The 25,857-nt window shown below is 37.5% G+C and overlaps 1 protein-coding gene across 4 annotated transcripts in view; it reads left to right on the top strand.

Moving 5' to 3' along the window:
- SPOPL (speckle type BTB/POZ protein like) overlaps positions 1-25,857 on the top strand; it is a 79,758-nt gene that overhangs the window by 4,398 nt on the left and 49,503 nt on the right. The window contains exons 1-2 of one of the 4 annotated variants that reach the window (XM_060626108.3): positions 83-321; positions 2,672-2,752. The exons of 1 other annotated variant lie outside the window; for it this stretch is intronic. The gene's annotated coding sequence lies outside the window, so the exon portion shown is untranslated. Of the gene's footprint in view, positions 1-74; positions 322-2,671; positions 2,753-25,857 lie in introns of those variants that run through there. 2 more of the 4 variants (XM_060626110.3, XM_060626107.3) reach the window with 2 other exon arrangements.

Genomic DNA, 25,857 nt, shown 5'->3' with positions numbered 1-25,857 from the left:
TCGCAGGCTGGGGCTGGGGCTGGAGTCGCAACTCGGAAGCCGGAGCCCGGACGGGCCCGGGGCCGGGAAGGGGGGGGCTGCGCGGGGGCGGGAGCAGCGGAGGCGGCCGCCCCTGGCGGCGGGTTTGTTTATCCCGGGGAAGAAGTTTAGGAGCGGGAGATAGGGAAGCAGGGCGGGCCGGGGAGGAGGGATGCGGCTCGGTGGAGGCGGCCGCCACAGGGACTCGCCGCCATCACCTTCGCTGCCGCCGCCGCCGCAGCCGCCGCCTCAGCGGGAGAGGAGCCGCTGCCGGGACTGCCCGCCGCCGCCCCGCACGTCAGGGTAGGTGCCCCTCCCCCTCCGAGGTCCCCGCCGCACCTCGGTCGCCTGCTCCTCCAACCCCTCACCCCTCCCACTCGCCTGCGCTGGAGCGAGGCGGCTTTCTTCTCACTCACTGCGCCCCCATCCCTTTTGGCCCGGGACCCCTGCTCCGGCGGCGTGCCTTCCCTTTCTCAGGGCTGCCTTCCGCCCCAGCCCCACCCTCCGCCCTCCGGGCCAGTCCTCCCCCTCGCTAGTCTCTGCTTCCCCTGGCGATCCCCCGCCCCCCCATCGATTTCCCAGCCTCCGCCTACCAGGATCCCCTAGACTTTCCTCCACAAGCCTCGCCCCTTTCCTTCTCCAGTCGGCCTCCTCTATACCTGTATACCTCCACTCCCGCCCTTTTATTTTCCCCACCGGGAGTACAGCCCAGAGAGGGAAGCCCCAACCCCACCCCCCAGCGTCCTCACCCACACCTCTCATCCGAAACATATGTATGTGTGAAGTTATTCCCATTAAGCCCATTTTAGGGTAAATTCTCCGCTCTCCAGCCAGACCATTCAGTGTTTACTGCGGTGTTCATGCAACCTACCTCTCCCTCCAAGCACACATTGCCGTGTCACAGATTCTTTTTCAGGTTCACCAGGTTACATTAAACTAACTCTGTGATTCAGGGTCCAAGTCTTCACTTTCCCCTTTTATTCCCTTGTGCTATCCTTTCTGTTAACTCTTCTTCCTCTTGAGTCTATGTGTGCTGAATAAAGGGAAGGGAATGATCGAGTTTTCTCCTTCAGGGCAGTAGATTCAGTACACATAAGATTCACCTTTTGCTTGGCCTAACTTTTGGCTTCTTTCTCTGTGAATTGTGTCATTCAGCCATACTTTTTAGGGTTTTGATTTTTTGTCTATATTTGAATAATCCTGGGCCTAGATATCCTTTATAGTACTTGTCTTCCCGATTTTTCCTTGCAACTTCAGAATCCACTGTTTCTTAGAAAATTTAAGTAATAAAAGGTTTATACTTTGGAAGATTACATCTCCGCTGCCATAATGGGAAACGTGGAATATTTCAAATTATCATCCTGTTTATTCTTGAGAGAAATGGTGCCTAATGGTTCAAAGCTCAGATGTAGCCAAACTGCCAGGATCTAAACCCCAGCCTTGCCATTTACCAGCTCTGGCCTTGGGCAAGTTACTTAATCTCTTTATGCCTCAGTATTCTTATAACTATAAAATGGGGATAGTGATATACTTGATAAGATGGTAGTGATAATTGCATAACTTAATGCAGGTAAAATACAACAGTACCTGGCACGGTTAATATTCTTTACCATCTCTTAGCTTAATTTGGTTTGGCTAATGGTAGGTTAATTTGGGGGAAGGAAGGTGGGAATACAAAGCTGCTTTTTGCTCTTTTTTATCTAACACCTTTTTTGATGTAGATATGATTCATATTCTTTTACTGTATAAATTAATTCCTTTTGGTGTGAAAAGTGCAGTTTTAGCTCCCTATTTTCAGGTAAGTTACCAGGCTACAAGCAGGTCAGTCCCAGCTTCAGGTATCTTTGTTTTGAGAATAAATGAAATTGAAATACATAGCAGGTTTATCATAGTGGAAAATGAGGATTTTACTGATAAGAATTTTAGTATGCTACAAATTAAATACTGAAAACTGTTCACACCCATCTGTCCTTTATATTGAATTGCTATTCATGAGGTTGGCTTCATTCAAAAGACTAGTGGCTTTTCTCTCTTAAGATGTTACGTTTGTTAACATGACCATGCCTTGATGTTCCCCAGATTTTACTCACTCTTTAAAACGCTGACAATTTTTGTCATATCTGCTTACTTCCTGGGCATTATTATTTTCTTGATACTTTTTTTTGTAACAACACAGTTAAAATCCAAATAGGTACTGTTTAGTATTGTTATAAATAGTGATATATGCAACTATCAAAATAAAGATGTTTGCCCACATATAGCTTAAAATTATTTTTTGTGTCACCAATGAAATGTACTCCAAACTTTTGAGTGACAGCGCCTTTGCTTATGCTGTTCTCTGGCCTACAATAGGCTCTACTCTTTTCCCCACATATCCAGAGTCTACCTATCTTCTACATCGTTTTTGTCAACACTGGTTTCTCTGTCTCTTGGCTTTCCTCCTGTCTACATTCTGCATTTTTGACTTTGAATAATACAAGCCCTGGTTCAAGAAAAATGACTCCTACAGAAAGACTTTGGAAGTTTATAGGAATTTTGAAGGTGTGGAATAAAATTGACACTCAGCATCTACTCTGTGCTAAGCACTCTTCCTTTGGTTTTGTATATATTCATTCATTCTAAAAATATTTAATAAGCACTTACTTCATGCCAGGCATTGAGGATACATAAGAGCAGCCCTTCTGAGCCAAGAGTTCCAACGAATATCAAGCCCTAATGCTCTAAGGCATCCAAGGTATGTAATGAATTGACTCCTCTCCTGTGTACCTGAGATGGTACTAGCTGTCTACCTTGAGAGCGAGAACTGAGGAAATAATCACGTAACTCAGTTTCTGTAGGGCTTAATTCTTAGAGAACCCTGGCTGAGAAGAGCTCCGTCAGCAAATAATAATATGAACTCTGCTTTTTTGTAATTTATTTTAGAATGGCACTGACAGACAATAAGCCAGTAAACAGATAAAATTATTTTATAAGAGAGCACTGGTAATATTACAGATAATGATAATCACACTTATAAAACCCTGTGCCAGGCACTGTTTTGAATAACTTAATGTCTTGTTTAAACCTCCTAACAATCCCTTGAAGAAGGCTTTATTATATCTCCACTTCACAAATAAGGAACCTGAGAAAGTGAGAAATTATTTAACTTCCACAAAATCATACAGCTTTCTGAGCAATGAAGCCAGACGGTATTGTTGTGGTCTATTACCTTTTGTTGTCTCTCAGATCTTCCAGTTCCTTGTTGGTTACTTTACACAAAGTTCTTTACCTTTCTGGGTTTTGACAGTGAGGTTTTCCTGTCTTTTTAGGTTGTTTAGGGAAGTAAAGGAGTTGTAACTTTCGTAAAGCGCATGGTACACAGACTTATCCCAAGTCTTGTGTGTGATCAGATATTGAAGATACTTGCATTTTATTCACTTACGAAAAGGTTATTGAACAACTGATCTGTGCCAGGCACCATGCTAGGCTCTGGTGAGGTAATCGAAGGAGTCTACCTGTATTCATGGAAGCAAAAGCTATTGGCATAAAGAAACTAAACAGATAATTACAAAAATAATGATCACAATTATGATAACTGCCACACAAGAAAGTTATTGTAAGCAATGAAAACCCACTAATGTATCAGGGAATGCTTCTCTGAAGAAATGACTATTAGGCTAAACCTGAAGGAGTAACTGGAGTTACCCAAGTAATGTTGGCAATTTCAGCTTTTCAGAACTGAAAAGTCCTGTAGGGGTTGGACGGACGTTAGTATGTGAAGCTGGGTGATATAAAACATACCACAATGGTTAATCATTGCTAAGCATTTTGTACTTAAATCCCAAGTGCAGTGGGAAGCCACTTGGTAATGTTAAAAGGCTGAATAAGTTACTTACGTTATTACTATAAAATATCACTTGGCGGCTCTGTGGAGGACAGATTGGAGAAGGGCAAGCATAAATGCAGGGAGACCAGTTAGGCCAGTGCTTCTCAAACTCATCTGTGGAGAACAACCTGTTTTGGATTGATTTGGTTTCTAATCTGTACTGGTACTTTAGTGACACAGAATATGAATGACACAGAAATGAATGTTGTGGCAGTGTCAAATTGGTATAAATATTTCTAAATACTTTTCTCAGTTTCTGTCTTTATCTTGTCTCAGACCAGTAACAATGGTTCATGGACCAGTGTTGGTCTATAAACCACACCTTTGCCAGGATGGCAGTGATAGAAAGTAGCTGGATTGCGGGGGAAGTAAAATTGATAGGATTTGGTGGTGAATTAGACTAAGGGATCTGGAGGGAGGAGAAGGCAGATTTCCAGGGTTGGTGGTTCTTGTGCCTCACATAGGGAATACTGGGGAGATGAGCAGTTTCTTGTTTATTTGTTTCTGGGAAGCAGAGAGAGTATTGATGATAGTTCAGTTGGGAATTGTTAATATATGGCTTACAATTAATATCTTAGTGTGGGCAGTGGGGGATGAGATTCCCTAGGGAGAGAGGTAATAAAGGAATATAGTAGTCCCCTATGAATCTTCAACATGAAACATCAGGGAGAAAATAATGGAACAAAGGAGACTGAGAAGATGTAACCAGAGTTGGGAAAAAATTTTACCCCAAGGCAGGAGACTCTTTGAGAAAGAAAGGAGTGGGTAATCAACTATGTCAACCTTATTGAATCAAGCTGAGAAATCAATTAAGTTGGTAACTAAAAAGTACACTTTTGATTGAACAACATGAAGAAAATTTTATATTTCTCAGTAGTTGTCCATCCATAAACTAGTTGGTGATGAATTTGTTTTAATCTACCAAAGCAACAGTCCTAAATTTAGGATAAAATTATATTTATAGCATGAGCCATCTTTCTACCTCACTTCAGACCCATGTTTCCATTTATCACCATCTAGATGTTCTATAAGTATCTCACATTCTTTCTACAGCTCATTTATTCAGAGCATATTCCAACAGAATATGCTTTTTAAGTACTATTAGGCATTGAATACTAAACTTTTAGAAATGCAATTACACTTCAGAAACTAGGGGAAATGGACAGTTAAATATTGTTATAGTGTGATCAGTGCTGTCGTTGCAGCTTATTCAGGTTACCTTGGAAGCACAGAGAAGTAGCATCAGAGAAGGCTTTCCTAGGAGAATGACACTTGAGCAGAGTGTTTCTGAAAGACAAGTAGAGAGGTGGAGAGGGCAATGCAGTGGTGAGGGGTTCAAAGAAATGATAGGTATTTTGGAAGCATGCAAAGTCAAGGAATTGTGGCTCTAGCATGTGCATCATAGGTTAGAGAGCTTGACTGTGCTATTCAGAAGTTCTTTTCTTGAACTTGTATACCTCTTTCTGTTTGCCATTTTGATTAATATTATTACCACCCATATAGGCACCAAACATGGGGATATCTGCTGATTATCTTCAAAAATTAAAGATTCTTTGTTGTAGTATTTATTGTCCAAGGTGATGTTTTATTTTTACTGGTTAGCTTTATATTTTATATGTTATAGAATCATTAAGTGATTGATAGCATAACTTAAATATCTGTTATGCTTTAGTGATTTTTTTTTTACAGGAGAAATTTTATATGTATAACTTTTTCTCAAATGTAGAGAATTGAAAATGAAGGCCTTGGTAAGAATTGCTAAGAGTTTACTACCAAACCTCAGGTATATGGTCAATGATGGTGCTTTTGGACTCAGAAACAGTACCCTGAGGCCATAAGTACTATTTTAGGTAGTTGTCTAAATGTCTCTGGATTTACCCTCTTGCGCCAGAGGAGGACACAGTTTAATTGCAGGGATTACTTTCTGAAAAATACTGCAATAGGCCAAACCTAATTGACAAGATCAGTCTCTTAGAAAATAGTGTATTAAAAGGGAAAATGATGTTAAATGGATTTTAAAAACACAATAAATATTCTAGAGTTCATCTGCTTATGTTTATTTATTTATCGGGAGAGAGGGAGAGAGAGAGTGCATGAGCAGGGTGAGGGGGCAGAGAGGAGGAAGAGAAAGAACCCAAAGCAGGTTCTGTGCTGTCAATGCAGAGTCCAACTCGGGACTCAAACTCAGGAACCGTGAGATCATGACCTGAGCCAAAATCAGGAGTCAGTTGCTTAATCAACCAAACCTGACAGGCACCCCTAGAATTCACCTGCTTTAAAATAAGAGGGGAATGGGCTTTATCGAAACTTTCTTCTGAATTCAGTGAGTTATTGTAGAAATGTTGCCTTTTTTTTTTTTAAGTTTATTTATTTATTTTGAGAGAGACAGCTTGAACGAGGAAGGGTCAGAGAGAGAGAGTCCCCAAGCAGGTTCCACGCTATCAGCAATGAGCCCGATATGGGGCTTGAACTCATGAGCTGAGATCATGACCTGAGCTGAAATCAGCAGACTCTTAACCACCTGAGCCAACCCAAAACGTTGCTATTCTAATCTGCTGAGCAGTGTTGCTTAAATTTTGTATTAAGAAAATTGTAACTTTAAAAAAAAATTTTTTAAAGAAAATTGTAACTCTTTAAGTTTATTTTTGTTGTTCTTACTGGCTTTAGTATCTTTTGCTCTTGCCTTCTCCCTGGTTTTTAGTTCTTTAAATCTTACTGAATTCTTGTAAAACAACTGTATATTTTTTATATATTACGATGGTTCTTACAGGTGTACTTTTTCAAGGCTTTTATTTATGTACATGTATAGAGCTCCTGTCTCTTGCCTTCTTCAGACTTGCCTACATGTTCTAAAGGAGGACAGAATAATTATTAGTATTATGTTCTGAATTATTTTCTGTAACTACTGTATGTGAAACAAAATTTTACATAGGTAAAAGATAGCAGATTAAAAAAAATTGTCTACAAATATAAAATTGCATTACCTTAGACCATAGTTGGGGTAGGTTGTTTATATACCTAGAACTAACGTATAATGGGGGTAATTTATCTGTACGATATGAATATGCTTAGAAAATCTTCCTTTGAGGTTGTCATATTTGTTTTCATTCTTTGTTCGATACAGGAATAAAAATAATTAGGAATGACGATTTAAAAAGAGATGTTTACTCTCCTATTAAGTAATGTAAGATCTCAAAGGTTGTAGTATGACTGAAAAGTAGTATGATGCTTTTAAAATACTAGAGATTTGTTAGCAAAGAAGGAATCATTGTTTCTTCTCTGGGTATATTTTTTGAAGCAAATTTAACAGTTTTCTATTGTGTAGATGCGTTTGTGCTTCTCTCACTCCCCCTCCCAAGGGAATTAAGTGATTTTTTTTTTTTTTTTTTTTTTTCTTTTCCCTTTTTTTTTTTTTTTTTTTTCCCCAAGGTAAAGAGTGCAATTGACTCAAGGCACTTTTTTCACTTGTAATTTGGTTATAATTTTTGGTGTTTTAGTGGGAAATTCCCCTGAAAGGTAAATAGTTTTTATCATGTAAGTAAAAAACAAAAACAAATCCACAAAACCATTATTGAATATAAATTCATTCTGAAATTGTGAAGGCACTTATCAACACAGGAAGCTTCCAAATAAGTTAATTTATTTTAATTTAATTAAAATTTTGGTAGCAATTAGGATCAGTTTATTTTTTTTTTTAATTTTTTTTTAATGTTTCATTTATTTTTGAGATAGAGAGAGACAGAGCATGAGCAGGGGAGGGACAGAGAGAGAGGGAGACACAGAATCCAAAGCAGGGTCTAGGCTCCGAGCTGTCACCACAGAGCCTGACGCGGGGCTCGAACCCACGAACTGTGAGATCATGACGTGAGCTGAAGTCGGACGCTTAACCGACTGAGCCACCCAGGCGCCCCCAATTAGGATCAGTTTAAACCTTTTTTAACTAAAATGGCAGTTGAGCTTCAAGTTTAGTATTCCCAGTTTTGTTAGATCTCAAGTGGAGTGTGGGCATACATTAACTGGATTGGTCATTTCTCATTGCATTCAAAATGTATTATTTAAAACTTGAAAAAAAAATTTTTTTTTTTTTTTTATGTGAGCATTTTATCAATGGCATTTGAGAACTGGCTTGAATCAAATGGGTTTGGGAATATCTTGGTTTATGCTTTATTCTTGATGATTTTTATTTTCTCAGGTGTCTTTATTTTCACCATTATTTTTTGTCTGCTCTTCCCTATTGCAAGTCCCTTATCAAAAGTTTCATCATCAAATTGTCTAATGAAGCCAGTATTTTTTCCTAGCAAAGTATAACCAAGTTTATTTGAACACGGATATGAGAAAGTGACAACTTACTATGGTGTAAAGGTATTTTTACATGGAATTTTTTCATAGATCATTTTGGTTTACAGGGAAGAACTGCCCCCCCCCCCTTTTTTTTAAATTTTATTTATTTAATTAGAGAGAGAGCGGGAGAGGGGCAGAGAGATAGGGAGAGAGAATCCCAAGCAGGCTCTGCACTGTCAGCACAGAGCCCGATGTGGGTTCCAACTCATGAACTGTGAAATTATGACCTTAGCCTAAACCAAGAGTTGGATGCTTAACCAACTGAGCCACTCAGGTTCCTCAGAACTGCCCTTTTTAAAACTTTTTTTTTTAATGTTTATTTTTGAGAGAGAGAGAGAAAGAGAGAGTAAGAACCAGCAGGGGAGGGGCAGAGAGAGAGAGGGAGACACAGAATCCAAAGCAGGCTCCAGGCTGTGAGCTGTCAGCACAGACCCTGACAGCAGGGCTCGCACTCATGGATGGTGAGATCATGATTGAGCCAAAGTCAGACTCTTAACCAGCTGAGCCACCCAGGCACCCCCAGAACTTCCCTTTTTTACCGAACTTTTATCAGACATTATGTCAAGTACATTAGGTATTTTATGCCATTAGGTACGGGTAATACTATAAGGCTTTGAATTGTACTTACCATCAATTACCATATGCAATATTATTTTGTACCCCAGAGAGAGAGAGAACACTATCAATTATAATTGTAAAATGCCATCAACTTTAGAAATGTTGAAATACGGGGGGAAAAAATGGGCATCTTAGATTTAATGAAATGTGGCATTAATACTGCCTCATTTTATGATTAGCACCCAAGATCCTCAAAATACTAACCTCCCAAAATGAGATGAAAATTTATCCTGCTTTACCTCAAAGCTTTCTGAATTCTAAAATTCTGCTACACTCTAGAATTCTAAAATTCTGCTTTACTTCAGAGCTCTCTAAGCAGCATAGCACAGTGGTTAAGAGCATGAATCCAGACTGCTATTTAACAACTTTGTGAATTTAAGTAGTTACTTACCATCTCTGCCTCAATGTTCCTGTCTATAAAATGGAAATGAAACAGTACTTATCATTTGAAAGAGTTGTAAGTAAGTAGTAAATGAGTTACATTTACGTTTAGAATAGTGCTTTTTACATAATTACATGTGTAAATGTTGGTTAATTAGGAACAATATTGCTATTTTTGATGTAGGATAAGTAGATGATTTGCTTAAAAGATAGGAAAAAGGGGCCTTATCAAATGGTCTTTGGTATTTTGGGCACACAATGAAGATAAAGTATTGTTGATTTGTCTTTTAAAACTAACGTAAGATAGCAGTCTTGACAACTTTGATATCTAAATTACATTTCTATTTTCATAAAAATAATAGTGTATAGAGTTTCAGCTGAAATCTCCTTTCAACTGTGTTGTGACATAGTTACTCAGAATACTGACATGCTATGATGGATGTCTTGAAAATAACCTGTGATATACTTATGATTCCTGTCAACCTCATAAGGAATTCATTCAGAAATATTTTTAAAGGGTTTCAAACTAAAGAACCATGTTTTAATTTTAGTTAAAATATCCTATTTCTGCATTGTGAAGTATATGGAGTAAAAATAATACCGAGGTAGTTTTTGTTTACTTTGATGGTTTCATATGTTGATGATTTGTTGGTTCATTGAGATATAAAATCTTATCGTATACTTTAATAATAAAAGTAAGTTAAGGGACCCATGGGTGGCTCAGCTGGTTAAACATTTGACTTTGGCTCAGTTCATGATCTCATGGTTCATGAGTTTGAGCCTTGCATCAGGTTCTCTGCTGTCAGCACAGAGCTCACTTCAGTACAGAGCCTGTCTCCCTCTCTGCCCCACTCCTGCTCGTTTTCTCTCTGTCTCTCTCTCTCTCTCTCTCTTTCAAAAATAAATATTTTAAAAAATAGGTTAAGACCTTCCTTTGAACTTCTTGATTTTTCTCATTCTCACTTTTGCTTTGTTTTTATTTTTTGTTTTGAGCGCACATCATTCATTTATTCCACAAAGAGTTATTGACCAACTGTTGAGTGTCAGGTTCTGTGTTTACAGTGATGCATTGGAAATAGCTCTTGACCTGTAAGCTTCATTACTTCGAATTTATTAAAACTGTCTAGCCATTGAGTGTTTAGGCACTGTGCTGCAAACTGTATATGCACTCTTTATTTTAATCCTCATGACTACCCTGCTAGGGTAGGTCATTACTTTTCAAATGTTTCTTCTAAATGTTTGGCAGAAGAGTGAACTCTTGGCTGATGGAAGGGAGGTGAAGATCTGAGTGATCCAGGTAATGGTGGAGTGGGGGAGAGCTTTGGTGTTAACATTTTGTCCAACTTTTAGTGTTTTCTTCTAAAAAGGATTTGACTCTTGCATTCTGTTACCTTAATACAGCATTCTTTGTTTTAATATAAAAATGTTTTTAAGTGAGCAAGAGGGAAGATTTTAAAAAGTGTTCTGTCCCAGTTTTAGACTGGAGGTAACATGGCCCTGAGTACAGGATTTTATTGCAGACATCCAGGCGTCAAGCTGCTTATTTATTTATTAAATATTCGTTGTTGTTTTTTTAATTTTAGGTAAATTTTTACTGAAGTTTAATATGCATTTGAAGACATGCATACAGCATCATACAGCATGTACACCTTTATGCCTTGCTTCTTATCCAGAATATTTCTTTCTCTATGATTCATTCATGTAGTGCATAGCATAGCTTACTCATTCTCATTGTTCTGTAGTATTCTGTCCCATTATATGACTGTATACACCATAAGTTATCTGTTCTACTGTTAGTGAACGTATAGGTTGTTTCCAGTTTTGAGCTACAGTGAATAGTGCTCCTATAAAATATTCTTGTGTGTCTTTTGCTGCTGCATATGTATTTCTGTGGGTTATGTTCCTTGTAGTGAAACTGTTTACATCGTGGTGTGTGCTTGTGTTCAGGTTTAGTATGTATTATCCAGTGTTTTCCAAAGTGGTTGTGTCAATTTATATTCTCATCAGTAGTGAATGAGAGTTCCATTTGTCCCACATACTCTGTAACATTTGCTTGATATTGTTTCATTTATTTAGCCATTCTGGTGGTTGTAAAGTGGTATTGCATTGTGGATAAGCTAGTTTTTCAAAATAAGCATGATTCCTTTCTCCACTTGTACCCACATACCCCTCCCACATGCACACCCAGGAAAAGTGGAATAGAGACATGTTTATTTTTACAAAACCCATCAGATGATTCTGGCTGCCTTGTCAGTTGATAAGATGCTGAATATAAAACAAATTTAAGTATAATTTAAGGAAAATGAGTCTGTCATGAAAATGATAGCTTCACTATATAGTTCACTGACTTTCTGACAGATGGCGCATTTCTCCCTAACTATTGCTAAACATGGGAATGGTTTTAAGATTTTGCAAGCTGGTGAAAAGTTTTGTAGGCTAGTTTATTGAATGAGTCTGCAACATTGGCTCAAAGCTCTCATTACATAATGCTGGAATGCTCTTGCTCTTACTTGACTGTCTACCCAGATTGTAGGTTGTGTAAGTTCATTTGTGTGTGTGTGTGAGGTTTTGCTACCCCTTAAATAAGGGAAACATTGTCTACACAGCAGAGCTTACTCAGCTTTCAGATCTTGAAAATTGAGAAAATTTTAACCATATGCCCACAGCATGCTGTATGCTGTTTTATATTTAATTTCTTATTATGTATGGAATTTTTTCTTGTGTCAAGAGAAGGCAGTGTTACTAATATATTTTTCATTATTGAATAAAATAGTGAAAACCAAGGATTCAAAAACTATTTCCTCTTGTGTATCGTTTTCAGTATTACGATTGTGGTTATTCCTCACTGAGTATAGATCATTTTAGAATTATATGTAGGGAAGTGCCATTCCTGCACCTTTTGTTCTTAATTAGTTGTTGTTGATTTCTTCTATTAAGACACACATAGACTCAAGTAACTTCCGATAAAGGTACTTTTCCCTTTTTAACATTTTCATATGCCTTTTTTTATATGCCTTTTTATAGCTTATATATATATATATATATATATATATATATATATATATATATATATTTTTTTTTTTTTTTTTTTTTTTTTTTTTTTTTAAATTAAGTAGGCTCCATACCCAATGTGGGGCTTGAATTCATGACCCTGAGATCAAGTCTCAGGCTGAACTGATTAAGCCAGCCAGGTACTCCTATAGCTTATATTTTATATCTGACTTCATTTGTTACTGCTGCAAAATACTGTTCCTGGGTAGAGCAGCCATTTGGTAAATACTTGTGCTCTACATGTTCTTAAGTAGTTACTGATTATTGCTAGTCATAAGAACCTTGGAATTATTAGCTCATCAGAAGAGCTGAGATGGCATTCATGTCCTTAGAGTGTTCCCATGAGGTACAAGAGTGATTTAGTTTATTTTGCAAAGCATTTCCTTGTGAGAGAGGTAGGGCTGGTAAGTGGATGGCAATAATTTCCTTTTATTGAGTCCAGTTCAACCATGTGCTACATCATTTCAGAAAAGACTGGCTTAAAACCCAGGATTTCCTAACACGTTCTTCGTAGATCATTTTGCTGTATTTCTTTCTCTTTTCTTTTTGACTTCTTTTTATCTCTTTTTTTTTTCTTGTAAACTAAACAGCTTTGTGAAATGTTTTTCTTCAAAAAAATGTTTTTCTTTAAATTTTTAATGTTTGTTTATTTTTGAGACAGAGAGACTGAGCTTGAGCAGGGGAGGGACAGAGAGTGAGAGGGAGACACAATCCAAAGCAGGCTCCAGCCTCCTAGCTGCAGAGCTTACTCGGGACACAAACCTATGAACCTTGAGATCATGACCTGAGCCAAAGTCAGTTGCTTAACCAACTGAGCCACCCAGGCCCCACAAAAATGTTTTTATTTAAATTTTTTTAAAATTTTATTTATTTTGACAATTTGTTTTGAGAGAGAAAGAACTAGTGGGGGAGGGGCAGAGACAGCGGGGGGTGGGGGGGGTGGGGGGGTGTGTGGGTGAGAATCCCAAGCAGGCCCTGCACTGTCAGTGCAGAGCCCCATGCGGGGCTCAGACTCACAAACTATGAGATCATAACCTGAGCCAAAGTTAGACGCTTAACTGACTGAGCCACCCAGGTGCCCCAAGAATATTTTTCTTTAAGGAAAATGAAGTCATTTTAATGGTGATGGGCATGCAGGGTGTAATGATGTAGACATAAAGATTCCTATTACCCTTTATCCTAAGGAATGCTATTTTGCCAATTTTTCACCTAGATTTTAATAACTAAAAGTTTCCAAAAGTGTATTTTCTCTTATCTTATGGAAATTTTACTCCAGCTGCTGCCATGCTCTAGTCTAGTAATATGTGAGATACATGTGCAATAATGAGTCTGCCTTTAACAGTTAACAAAATATGAAAGGAGTTTAATGAGTATGCCTCTTTTTTTCTAACCCTTCTCAGATAAAGTGTAACTAACACCTTCCTTTAATGACAGTATCAGGATGGGGATTTCCACGATTAGAAGTGGGCTGGAACATGGGGCGCCTGAGTGGCTCAGTCGTTTGAGTGTCTGACTTTGGCTCAGGTCATGATCTCATGGCTTGTGGGTTCATGCCTCATGTTGGGCTCTGTGCGGACAGCTCAGAGTCTGAAGTCTGCTTCAGATTCTGTGTCTCCCTCTCTTCCTGCCCCTCTCCCGCTCACACTCGGTTTCTGTCTCTCTCTCTCTCTCTCTCTCTCTCTCTCAAAATAAACACAATAAAAAATTTTTTTTTTTAAGTGGGCTGGGACACAAATAACGGGGGGCAACAAACTCCATTTGGTCTTAGGTGATGGTAAGAGATAGTTATGATGCCACTGCCCTTATTGACCACTTTAGGTACCAGCCTGTTCCATGGTTGGTGCTATAGCTTGCAAGAGTAAAGTCAAAAGGAATGCAATATATAGTGGGAAATTATAGGTTATATGAGCTGGAATAGTGGCTGAGTAGTCTTGCCATGGAATGTGTAGAGCAGCAATGTTTAATAAAGCTTTGTGCAATGGTGGCAATGTTCCATAATCTCTACTTTCCATTATGATAGCCACTAGCCACTTTTGTCTATTTAGCACTTAAAATGAGTCTAGTACAACTTGAGGAGCTGAATTTCTAATTCAGCTTAATTTAATTTAATTTAATTATATCATTAATTGGTAAGACTTCTTTCACAACAAACCCTTTTGACAACAGAGAGTTAAAAATAGAAATATGTATTTAATGAAAGCATCCAGTTAAGAAACTACTCTTTTGCCTGTAAAGATTTTTTTACACCATTGCTCAGAAACCCAAATAAAGGAACAGTGGGTAGTTAGATTGACATGGAGTGGAGGGTTTACAGAATTGTTGTAGTAAAAGAACAAAGGAGTGAAATGTTAAGCATGTTTGCTGGAGAGTGTTTGAAGTGGGGGCATTGAGGGTTTGAGTTTGATAAGGAAGTGAAGTCAAAATGTCTTAAGAATGGGAAGGTCTCAATGAAGTGTTGTTAATAAGAAGTATTGGGGGATTAAATTGGTGACAGATGGGAATTAGTTCTGTTATAAAAATGATATCCTGAAGTTTATTTTCATAGTTGCTCAAGCTATTTTATATTTTAGGTAAGTTCCAAGTCAGAATCTTTGAAAAAGATTGCTAAAATTTCAAGTGGCTAAGATCCTAAGGAACTCTGCTGCTGGTAGATTGGAAGTCCAGAGGAGTGCAGCTATCTAAGGTGATGGCAGGAACTGCAGAGGAGACATGGAGACAAGTGTTGAAGTCTTCCATAAAGGAACCTAACTGCAAGAGGTGCAAGAAGATGATAGAAGGGAGAAGAGAGTAAGAGAATGTAGCATTGGACTCATGCAGTTGTCCTGCAGTTTTGGCAAAAGGTTATAAAAGTGGTCTGGAAGCAACAGCATGAAATCAGAAGAACTTTACTCTCAACTCCCTTTTTCTAGATTCTTCGCAGGTGTAAGAAAGGACCTTATTTTAGCAGTTCTATTTTATGTGCTTTAGTTAAGTATTTTGCTCTCTGACCTTATGTTTGTTGCTCCAGCACCCGACCTGTTTACATACTTCATAAATGTTTGTTCAGTAAATGCTAGGCGAGTGTGAAATTGTTCCAGTGCCCTGGAATCCTAGAACAAACAGTGTTGCTTAGACACTTTAAAGAAATGATTTGAAAACTAGTAAAAAGGAACAGTTACTTTAACACAATCATATTTTCAAAGAATGGAGTTAATTACCCCATTTTAATTAGACATGTTTGTATTTGAAGTGGTAATATGGGAAATGAATTATATAACTTTACATAAATCAGTGGATGGTAGTTTCTTAATGGGTTATTAAGGGTAGTTAATATATTTGGGGGACTGTTCTTTTAGAGGTTGATAGGACATTGCACAATTGATGTGTATCTTTCAGATCTTTAAGCAATTATTGCAATTCTAATCTCTAGCAATGGGTTACTGTGTCATTTCCTGGCATTGGAGCATTAATCTCTTGGAGAAAGGAATTGTAGCAGATTGATTAACTTTGGGCAAGTTGGGTAAAGAAGTCTTCAGTTATTTAAAGTAAACGTTTTTGATCCTCTCTAAATGAGCAGGAGGAAAAATATGAAAGCAAAAGATTCCATTATGATTTTGCAAAAAATGAAAACAAAACCCAATGGGGGTAAAAACTTCAATCAAATGAGGTTGGGGTGAAAGTAGGAAAAGGGAAGAGGAGATATTATAGCTTTTATTTTGGATAAACGTTTTAAGACTTAGATAAATTTGAAAAATGTCTGGTCTAGGGTTAATTTTAGTAGATCCAGAATAGGCAACTACTGTGCAGAAACTACTGTAAGTACTTTATAGCCCTTATCTCCTTTCATAGTCACTAAAATCTTTCTGAGTAAAGAAATTATTCCCTTTCTGAAGATGAGAAAGCTAAGGGCCAGAAAATGAAAGTAACTTATTCAAGGGTTATAAGTCCTAGTTTGTTTGTTTTTTAATTCGTTTTTTTTTTTTTTACGTAGGTCTTCGAGTTATATTTCAATGAGTTTTGACAGATGTATTCACCTATATAACAACAGCCCCATCAAGATACTGATCATTTTCATTCCTCCAGAAAGTTCCCTTAAATGTTACATAATTCCTAAGAGACATTTGGACATCAGTCTGTCTTTTTCCAACTATACCTCCACATTTCTTGCATTAAAAGGGAGATGGAAGCTGTTAGAGATAAGCAATTTGAGAGCAACAGTGTTAATAGCTGATGTAATACTTGTTGGAGAGCCAAGTGATAAAGGTTGCAAAAGCAAAAATAAAACCTGAAATACATATTTAAGGAAATTTCACTCTGCTCTTCTGAATAGTTCATGTTTTATAAACTAGTTCTGTCTTTGAGTTTCATATTGATATTCATACACATTAAGCTAATTTATTGAGTGATTTCTGTGTACCAGACACAATGCTAGGTGCCTCCTATACATTCCCACTCAATATACCAGTTATTTGGGGCGCCTGGGTGGCTCAGTCAGTTAAGCATCCGACTTCAACTCAGGTCATGATCTTGCTGCCTGTGGGTTCCAGCACATCGGGCTCTGTGCTGACAGCTCAGATACTGGAGCCTGCTTCAGATTCTGTGTCTCCCTCTCTGTCTGTCCCTCCCCTCCTCATACTCCGTCTCTCTCTCTCAAAAATAAACATTTCAGAAAATTAAAAAAAAAAAAATACACCAGTTATTTGAGGTGGTTATCATATATTATCCCATTTGTTGAGATATTATCCCATTTGTTGAGTAAATAGATATTTACTATTATTATTATTATTATTATTATTGTTATTATCATCATCATCATCATCTTACAAACAAGAAAACTGAGGCCCGGAGAACTCACACAGCTTCAGGATTTGAACCTGAGTCTAATATCAGAAACCAAATTCTTAACACTGGTTGTATTCCCTGGATTATTTTGTAATACTAAGTTATATTTGGTACTTTGTTTTTAGGAGGCATTAAGCTATACACTGCTAGGAAATATATAATACTTTTCCAGTAGTTAACTTCAAATCCAGTCAGTGTATCTTTGCTTACTATCTGCTGTCTTCTTTATGAGGCCATTGGTTACATAAATGTGAAAATATAGTAATCTCAAGGAGTTTAACATATTTGATCAGTTAGAAAAATTGTAGTGTTGTCAATTAAAACTCATATTCAATTTGTGACTAACTGGCTATAATTTGTTGTTGTTTCTTAACCGTATGACCTTAGATCACATTACTTACATGTTTTAGTTTCCTTGTCTGTAAAATAGAAGTAACTACTTCACAGGGTTGTTTAGAGGATCAAATGAGATAATATGTGTAAGAGTAAAGTTCTAAAGTGTGAAGTTAAACCTTAGGGATTATTGTACTAATAACTACAATAAATTTTATTTTGTGCAAGAGGCATTGGTTATAAAAATACTTGAGTAGCTAGAGAGTAGTAATTCATTATACTGAGAAAAATGGTGTGGGGTTATAGATTGATTAGTAAAAGTTTTGCAGAAGAGGTGGCAATTAAGATGGACAGACGAAAAAAAGTGTTGGTGCTTTGGGATGCCTGGGTAGCTTAGTCGGTTAAGGGTCTGACTCTTGATTTCCACTCAGGTCATAATCTCAGTTTTGTGAGTTCGAGCCCCGTGTTAGACTTTGTGCTGACAGTGTGGAACCTACTTGGTATTCTCTCTCTGCCCCTCCTGTGCTTGCATGCTCTCTATCTGTCTCAAAATAATAAAATAAATTTAAAAAAATATTGGTACTTAAAGAAGAGATAAGATTAAATTATCATTTGTTAATTGAGATCATTACTATTCTGAGTTGGGTAAAATAAGTGTGGGATAGTACTATAATTTATAAATTAGAGTTTGAATTAAATTAACTTTGAAATTTTTTAATTGCTTCAAAAGTTTGTAGCATGTATATATTTCCATGCTGTTTGACACACGTTTTACACAATTATGCATAGGTAATTTCCGATTAATTGTTTTGTTAGGAGCTTTAAGACACTGCTGAAATTTTCAAAACTTAATAGGCTAATGCCTAAGTAAACTTGCTTTAGAGACTATAGTGAATTCAAAGGTAATGCTTTGGTATTAAAGCATTATCTTGTTTTCTGAATCATGCTTGTGTTGCTTAAAAATACACATACACACATTTGGGTAACAACATTTAGTTTCAACTTTTTGAAATTTGTACCAAAAAAGACGTGGTCAGGTTTTTGTTTTTTTTCATTGTTCTCTTAAGCACATTTGAAGTTATAGAAGATTTTTCCTGGGGGACTTATGAGGTCTAGTTCAAATTATGAGGCTGGGCTGTCTGTAATCCTTCTTTGTTTCCACAGGGCCTAAGTGTAGGTTCCCCAGTGGGTCAGTGAATAAGAGAGTGAATAAACAACAAATGAATGATTTTTAAAAAAAAAAAAATGAGATGTTTTGCAGTTTGGCTGTATTGAATAGTCTCCTGACTGCTAGTCTCACCCCTTTTTAAAAAGTTCACTACGGTTTATATATTACTACAATTTAAAATGATTACCTTATGAGGTTTATTAACCGTGGTTAAAAACTGTTATGATAACTAAACCTGATTTTTAAAAACCCCAGTACTGTCTTTACAAGATTTCTGGAAATAACCTCCTTCTAAAAAGTGAAATATTTATTTGCAGATAGGCTTATGTTTTTCTTATGCCCTGTATATAATTTTTTACGTAAGTAATAAGAAAATAATTGAACTAGCGGGACGTATAATTTTAGTTGTTTGCAAATGATGATTTTTAAAGAAAAAAAATTTTTTTTTTGGTGCCAAAACCCAGGAATTAACCATTTAAAAATTTTTTTAATGTTTATTTATTTTTGAGAGAGAGAGAGAGAGAGAACACTAGCCTGAGTAGGGGAGGGGACACAGGATCCAAGGCAGGCTCTGTTCTAAACAGCAGAGAGCCTGATGCGGGACTCAAACCCACAAACCGTGAGATCATGACCTGAGCTGAAGTTGGACACTTAACCAACGGAGCCACCCAGGTGCCCTGTGAATGATGATTTTCAAAGGTGGCTTCCAAAGATCCAGCGTGTTCTTAATATGTTATGCTATAGGAAAAGCAATCAGGTGCTCTATGATTTATAGTAGATTTTTTTTTTAAAGAAGTTCATTGTGAGGAAATTATGTGGTGATATCAAGTAAGTCTTAGTCTACAGAGTATATGTCTTACTAAACATTAACTTGTACAACTAGATGGGACTTAATGATTCTTGCCTCAAACTCTTTGTATAGCTAAAGTTCAGTGATGTGCAAAATGGCTTGGGCCTGAAACCGTTTTGAAATGGCTAGGAATAAAATCCACATCTCTCAACACATGGGCCCCAGAGCCTTTTTTTTTCCTTCCATTTTTACCATTGTTAAGGAAGATGACATATTATGTCTGTATCTAGAAATATTGTTAAATGACTTTTTACTTTTAGTCCTTTCTTTGAAAATACGATAAAGTAACAGAAATGCAGTGATTTTTGTGGAGCTACAATGTGTGTACACAGGTTTGCCTTTTAGTTTGTTCTTGGTTTTTTGTTTAAGGGAGAACTTTTGTTATTGAATGACAAGGCAACAGTAAGCAGAGGCTTTAAATCTCTGTGCAGAAGCCTTCACCTCTGTGTGTTAATGGCCTTTATGAATTATCAAATAGAAAAAGAGTTGGTATTAAGTGTCTCTAAGTCTTTTGCCCATCCTTATAAAGTTTTCATGTGTGTGTGCCATTAAAATTACCTGCTTACTTTTTGTGTTAGAGGATGTTGTGAATTTCAAAATAGATTCCATAACACTGGAATAAGACTGTGGAACAAAGAAATTGAAAGCTAGCTCAATCCCTCAGGATAATACCATGGTAAAATGGAAGATTCAATCAGAGTTAGAGGCCACATGGATAGCTAGGGCAGTGAGGATGGGGTTTTTGTATTCGTCGTATTAATAGCTTTCTGGTAACCCTCAGACTAGAACAGTGGTTCTCAAGGTGAGATCCCTAGATCAGCAGCACCAGCACCTCCTAAGATCTTTGTTAGAAATGCACATTCTAGGATCAGGTCGTGATCTCGCGGCTTCAGGTTTGGCATATTCTAGGATCAGGTCGTGATCTCGCGGTTTTGGGTTTGAGCCCCACATCTGGCTCTGTGCTGACAGCTCAGAGCCTGGAGCCTGCTTTAGATTCTCTGTTTCCCTCTCTCTCTGCCCCTCCCCTGCTTGTGTGTGCTTGCTCTCTCCCTCCCTTCCTCCCTCTCTCTCACTCTCTCTCTCTCAAAAATAAATAAACATTAAAAAATTAAAAAAAAAAGAAAGAAATGTACATTCTAGGGCCCAAATCAGACCCACCAAATCATTAATTCTGGGGTTGAGGCCTAGCTTTCTGGCTAACACTTCCATGTGATTGTAATACACACTTATATTTGAGAATCACTGCTTTAGAGAAATATAACCTGTAAGTCTGCCATTTGTAATCACTCAGAGACTAAGACTATTAAATTGGACCATATAAAATTACCAATATTCTCCTGCTTTTGACTTATAAAAACTTCAAACTTGTCAAGCTTTGAAGGAAGGGCATCCTTTATTTGGTACAGAAAGTTCAAACTATAAAACAGTTATTTTACTTAGGCCTCTCAGTAGTCAAAGTAGGAAAGAATTAAGAGTCCAGTTAAGTAGACTAAAAGGTAAACAAAGGTATTGGCTCAACCTCCATGCATTTGTTTTTCTTTTTTAGAACTAAGGCCCTGTATAATTTCAGCAGTAGCAGCAGCAGCCATGGCTCCTGGGTGCCCATGTTCTCCTACTCCCTCCAGCTCTTTTGGTTTTCCCCTCGTAGCCAGGAAGAAGGAGTGATCTTCCTATCCCTAGCCAGTTTTTCCCTTGAGGGTTTAAAATATTGGTGTTGGGGCACCTGGGTGGCTCAGTCGGTTGGGCATCTGACTCTTGGTTTCAGCTCAGGTCATGATCTCACAGTTAGTGAGGTTGAGCCCCACATTGGGCTGTGTGCTGACAGCATGGAGCCAGCTTGGGATTTCTCTCTCCCTCTCTCTCCCTCTGTCTCTCAAAAAAATAAAGAAACAAATTTTTAAATATTGCTGTTGCTGTATTTTTTTATCACCCCTTGTTCTTGCCCCCTAAGATTCTTCTCAGTAGCACCTGTGTCCAGATACACCATCACTGAGTCAGATTGTTCTACTGAGAGTCAAAGCAATTTCTGATTGGAAGAAGAGACTTTGTCTCGTGGTATGCACATTTTAGTGAACTTCAGATTTTCAGGTGATCAGAACTACAAGATGACTTCTATTTTCATGTATAGGTCTGAATTAGCTATTCTATTCATTCCCTCAGACCATATAATTAGTCCCCTCCCTCTTTTAAACACACACTGAGGTTTTACAGTACAGAAATAGACAAAAACACAAAAACCTTCACAGGTGTCATAGATTAAGTAATAAAATGCAGTAAATGAAGGGGGTGATAGAGGTGGTTAGAAGTATCTAATGTGAGCTGACTATGACAATGAGTAATCAATTTCAGTTTTTTAAATGGGCATACTATGTCATATACTGTTAAAATACTTCTAATACGATACTTTTTTTAGTCATAATTGTGTTGAGATTCATGTTCCATGAGAGTGAAAACGATAAGAAGTCACCTTCCCACCCCCAGTTCCACTTTTCGCTGTAAATGGTGCCTCCTTTTATTTCTGTTAGTGGTTTTTATTAATAATGTTATTTTTTATTAGTTCGGGACAGTATTACCTCCGTGAATAATAGTCCTGTTCCTCTCCTCACTCCGTCCATCTCCTAATTATTCATTGTTAATTTTATATCATCAAAGTATTTATGTTTTGTACCTATAAATTCTTTTTTGTTTTATTTACACATCAATTCTAAAAACTTTAAACATTGAAATATTTATAATGTGAATATATGCTACTGTAAAACAAAGTAGAGTGGTCTCACAGAGAATGAAATATAATTCTATGTACATTAAAACTTTACCAATTGAAAAATTTCCAAATGTCATTTTTTAGTAGATTCTCTTTTAGTTTTCTTCAGTTTACTTCTCTTCCTCTGAGACCTGTTTGGTTTTATTGTTTTTTCAGTTCCATGTTTTTTTTCTCCTTGGATTTCTTTTTCATTTGGTTTAGAGCTGTGGTCTTCAGAATGAGACATCCATTAAAGGGGATGCACAAAGTAATTTTAGGGGGTGTCAGAATATATTGTAAATTATTTGTTAATTTTTATCTGATTAAATTTCATACAAAAAAGTTTAGATTTCATTGGGTTCAGAATGTCTTATTGAGTAATTCTCAATAAAGACTGGCAAACTTTTCAAATATTTGCTGTCTGAAAATATCTTTTATTTGGTTCACATTCTTGAATAAATTTGAGTATGGAATTCTAAGTTAAATTTTTTTTCCTTATAAATCTTAAAAACATTTATTCTATGTCTTAATGGCATCCAGATTTCAATGTGACTTGTTGCTTTGTAGATAACATGGTGAAACTCTGAACAGTGTTACCAGGATGTGTCTAGGTATAGACAGTGTTTCATGAAACATTCTTGGTACTTGGTAAGATGAACTTGTGTCTTCCTTCGGATCATGGTAATCGTCTTCTTTTTCCTACTCCCCTTTATATGTCCCTATTTTTCCTGTTTATATCTCCTCCAGGAGCACCTGTGAGATGAATATTGGATCTCTTCAACCTCATCTCCAGGTCTCTAGTTTCTCTTATTTCCTATATTCTTTGTGTTTTTTTGTCTCCTCAAAAGTAGTCTTTATCCTTCGACTTATGCATCACTTATGACCTTGTTGTTCTCATTCCACCAACTGAATTTAGAAGAATTCTTTTCTAGGCAGTTTTTCAAAGCAGCTTATTGTTGTTTTACTCAAGTATACTCTAGGATAATTTTTTTTTGTAATGTAGATTTATTTTTAAGAGACAGGATGAGTGGGGGAGGGGCAGCGAGAGAGGGAAACACAGAATCCAAAGCAGGCTCCAGGCCCCAAGCTGTCAGCATAGAGCCTGACATGGGGCTCGAACTCGTGAGCTGCGAGATCACTACTTGAGCCAAAGTTAGACGCTTAACCGACTGAACCACCCAGGTGCCCCTAGGAGAAATTTTTTTTGAGTGACCATGCTGCTCCCTGTATTCTCCCATTTCTACCAGAGTTATTTTGCTTTGTTTTTCAGTTTTGGATCTTTCCCCAAATGTCTGTTGGTTTCCATTAATATTTTGGGATGAAGAACTAAGTTACTAGTTCTTAACTAGTAAGAACTAAGTTACTAGTGTCTGGCTGGCATGGTTTTCCCTGAAGTTGCATAGGTCTTTTTCCCACCAGGCTTCTTCCCTGAATGGAAAGGCTGTGGATGCATTCGGTGTAAGTGGGCAAAGCGTTTCAACATTACCTACTTATCTGTAGGTTGTATGGGTAGGTTGGGGACCCCCCGCCCCCCACATCAAAGTAAGGAGGGCTTTATTTTGTGTGGTCGAGTATTTAATTTCTGTTAGGTATCATCTCTTCTTCCTGTCCCATTCCTAATGTCTCTTAGGATATTCAGAGTTAGTCCAGTTTGTGTCCAATTTGTTTCTTAAGCACTTGATACTCTTATAAAGAATGTACCCAGACAGGTGGCCAACTTCCTTTAGAGAGCAATTCTTCGACTTTGACATGATGGTAAAAGCCACAGTTGCCAGCCTTGGGAAAGGGGAGGGTCCCAGCTGTCTCAGCTAGCCCAAATACTGTTTTTAAAATAATTAACCTTATGATTGCCCCTTGGCCTTTTCCTGCCCTTTGTATTTGATGAAAGGTCAGTTCTTCTTCGGGCCCCTTTCAAAGAACTGTGAATACCTCTAGTGTCTGGGACTGTGATTTTCTCCCTTAATTTCTCCACTAATCTCTTCCCACCTAATTTATTTTTTTTGCTAATTTATTCCCATTCGTGTGCTTTGAATTTCTCAAAATGTCTGATCTACTGATACCACCCTTATTTTCGAGCCCTGTTGAGGCTTTATGCTTTTGTAAGAACTTGTCTCATTGATAAATTAGAAAATAAAAGAGACATAAATGTGCTCACTTCTCTGCCTAGAACCATATTCTGTTTTCAAAGTTTCATCTTGGGTGGATATATATGATCTAGGTGCAATATATGGGTGCAATATATGATCCAAGTATTTAGAAATTAGAAAATTGATAGAAGGCTACATATCTTTCACATGAGTTTCGAAGAGGGAATATCCCTTTTGTTCTAGGTTTTTTAAACCAGTCTTTTTGTTTGTTTGTTTTTCCTTCTGTTACTAACACACAAGAAAGGATATCTTTAGGAATTTAGTATAAGCTTAGGCTCACATCAAAGCTGGTATTGCCATATTTTAGCATTAAAATCTTGGGCAGGTTTCATAGCCTTTTTGCACCCTAGTTTACTCATCTGTAACATTGGCAGAGGCAGTTACTGCCTTATTGAGTTATTTTGGGGGTCAAATTAGATAAATAGTTTGACATGTGGAAAGTCTTTACAAAATATGTGTTCTTGCCACTATTAAATTGCTTCTATTAGGAAAAAGTTATACATTTTATTTTTTTATTTTATTTTTTTGTTTGTTTTGAGAGAGAAAGAGAGAGTATGCAAGTGGGGGAGGGGCAGAGAGAGGGAGAAAGAGAATCCCAAGCAGGCTTCATCCACGCTGTCTGTGCAGAGCCCAATGCAGGGCTCGAACTCACTAACCGTGATACTGTGACCCGAGCCAAAATCTAGAGTCAGACAATTAACTGACTGAGCCCCCCAGGCACCCTAAAAGTTACACATTTTAGATAGCACTTTCCTTACAGAACAGGTAAGTTTCCAAAATGTTGACAATGAAGTGGATTATTAGAAAACATTTTTACATGATTCTCTTTGTAATACTGAAGATTTGTTTGCAGAGAAAAATCCCTTTGTTAATTGAAAACTTTTGGTGAAGTTTGTTAGTGGTATTCTAGTATCCATATGAAGCATACTTGCAGGAGTTTGGCTTCTAGAGAGTCTTGTTCCTTCTTAGGAAATACTTACTGGAATAGTAGAGCTCTGCATTATTGTGCTCATGGGAAGCCAATAAATAACACTCATCTGATTGTCTCATTTTTCTCTGTGCCCACATCTGTAAAACTATAATAAACATGATGTGTATTTTTTTGGCCTTTTTGAATATGTTTGTAATTCTACCTCTGCTCACTCCCCCCCCCCCCTTCCTGTAGCTCAAACTCTTAAATTGTTTAAGAATCCAACTTGTGGGGCACCTGGGTGGCTCAGTCAGTTAAGTGTCCGACTCTTGGTTTTGGCTCAGGTCATGATCTCATGGTTTGTGAGTTCGAGCCCCGCATCGGGCTCTGTGCTCACGGCGCAAGCCTGCCTGGAATTCTCTCTCTCCCCCTCTCTCTGCCCCTCCTCTGCACTCTGTCTCTCAAAATAAATAAAACTTAAAAAAAATTTTTTTAAACCCAACTTCTTATTCTGTCACTGACATAAACCCCCTTGATCATTGAATTAAGTCTGTTTTCAAAACTACAAACCTTGATAGCATTCATAATTTCTCAAAATCTTGCTACTTACA

The sequence above is a fragment of the Panthera onca genome, chromosome C1 (genome assembly GCF_046562875.1).
Source record: "Panthera onca isolate mPanOnc1 chromosome C1, mPanOnc1 haplotype 2, whole genome shotgun sequence".
Lineage (NCBI taxonomy): Eukaryota > Metazoa > Chordata > Mammalia > Carnivora > Felidae > Panthera > Panthera onca.
This window is presented reverse-complemented; position numbering and strand designations above follow the sequence as displayed.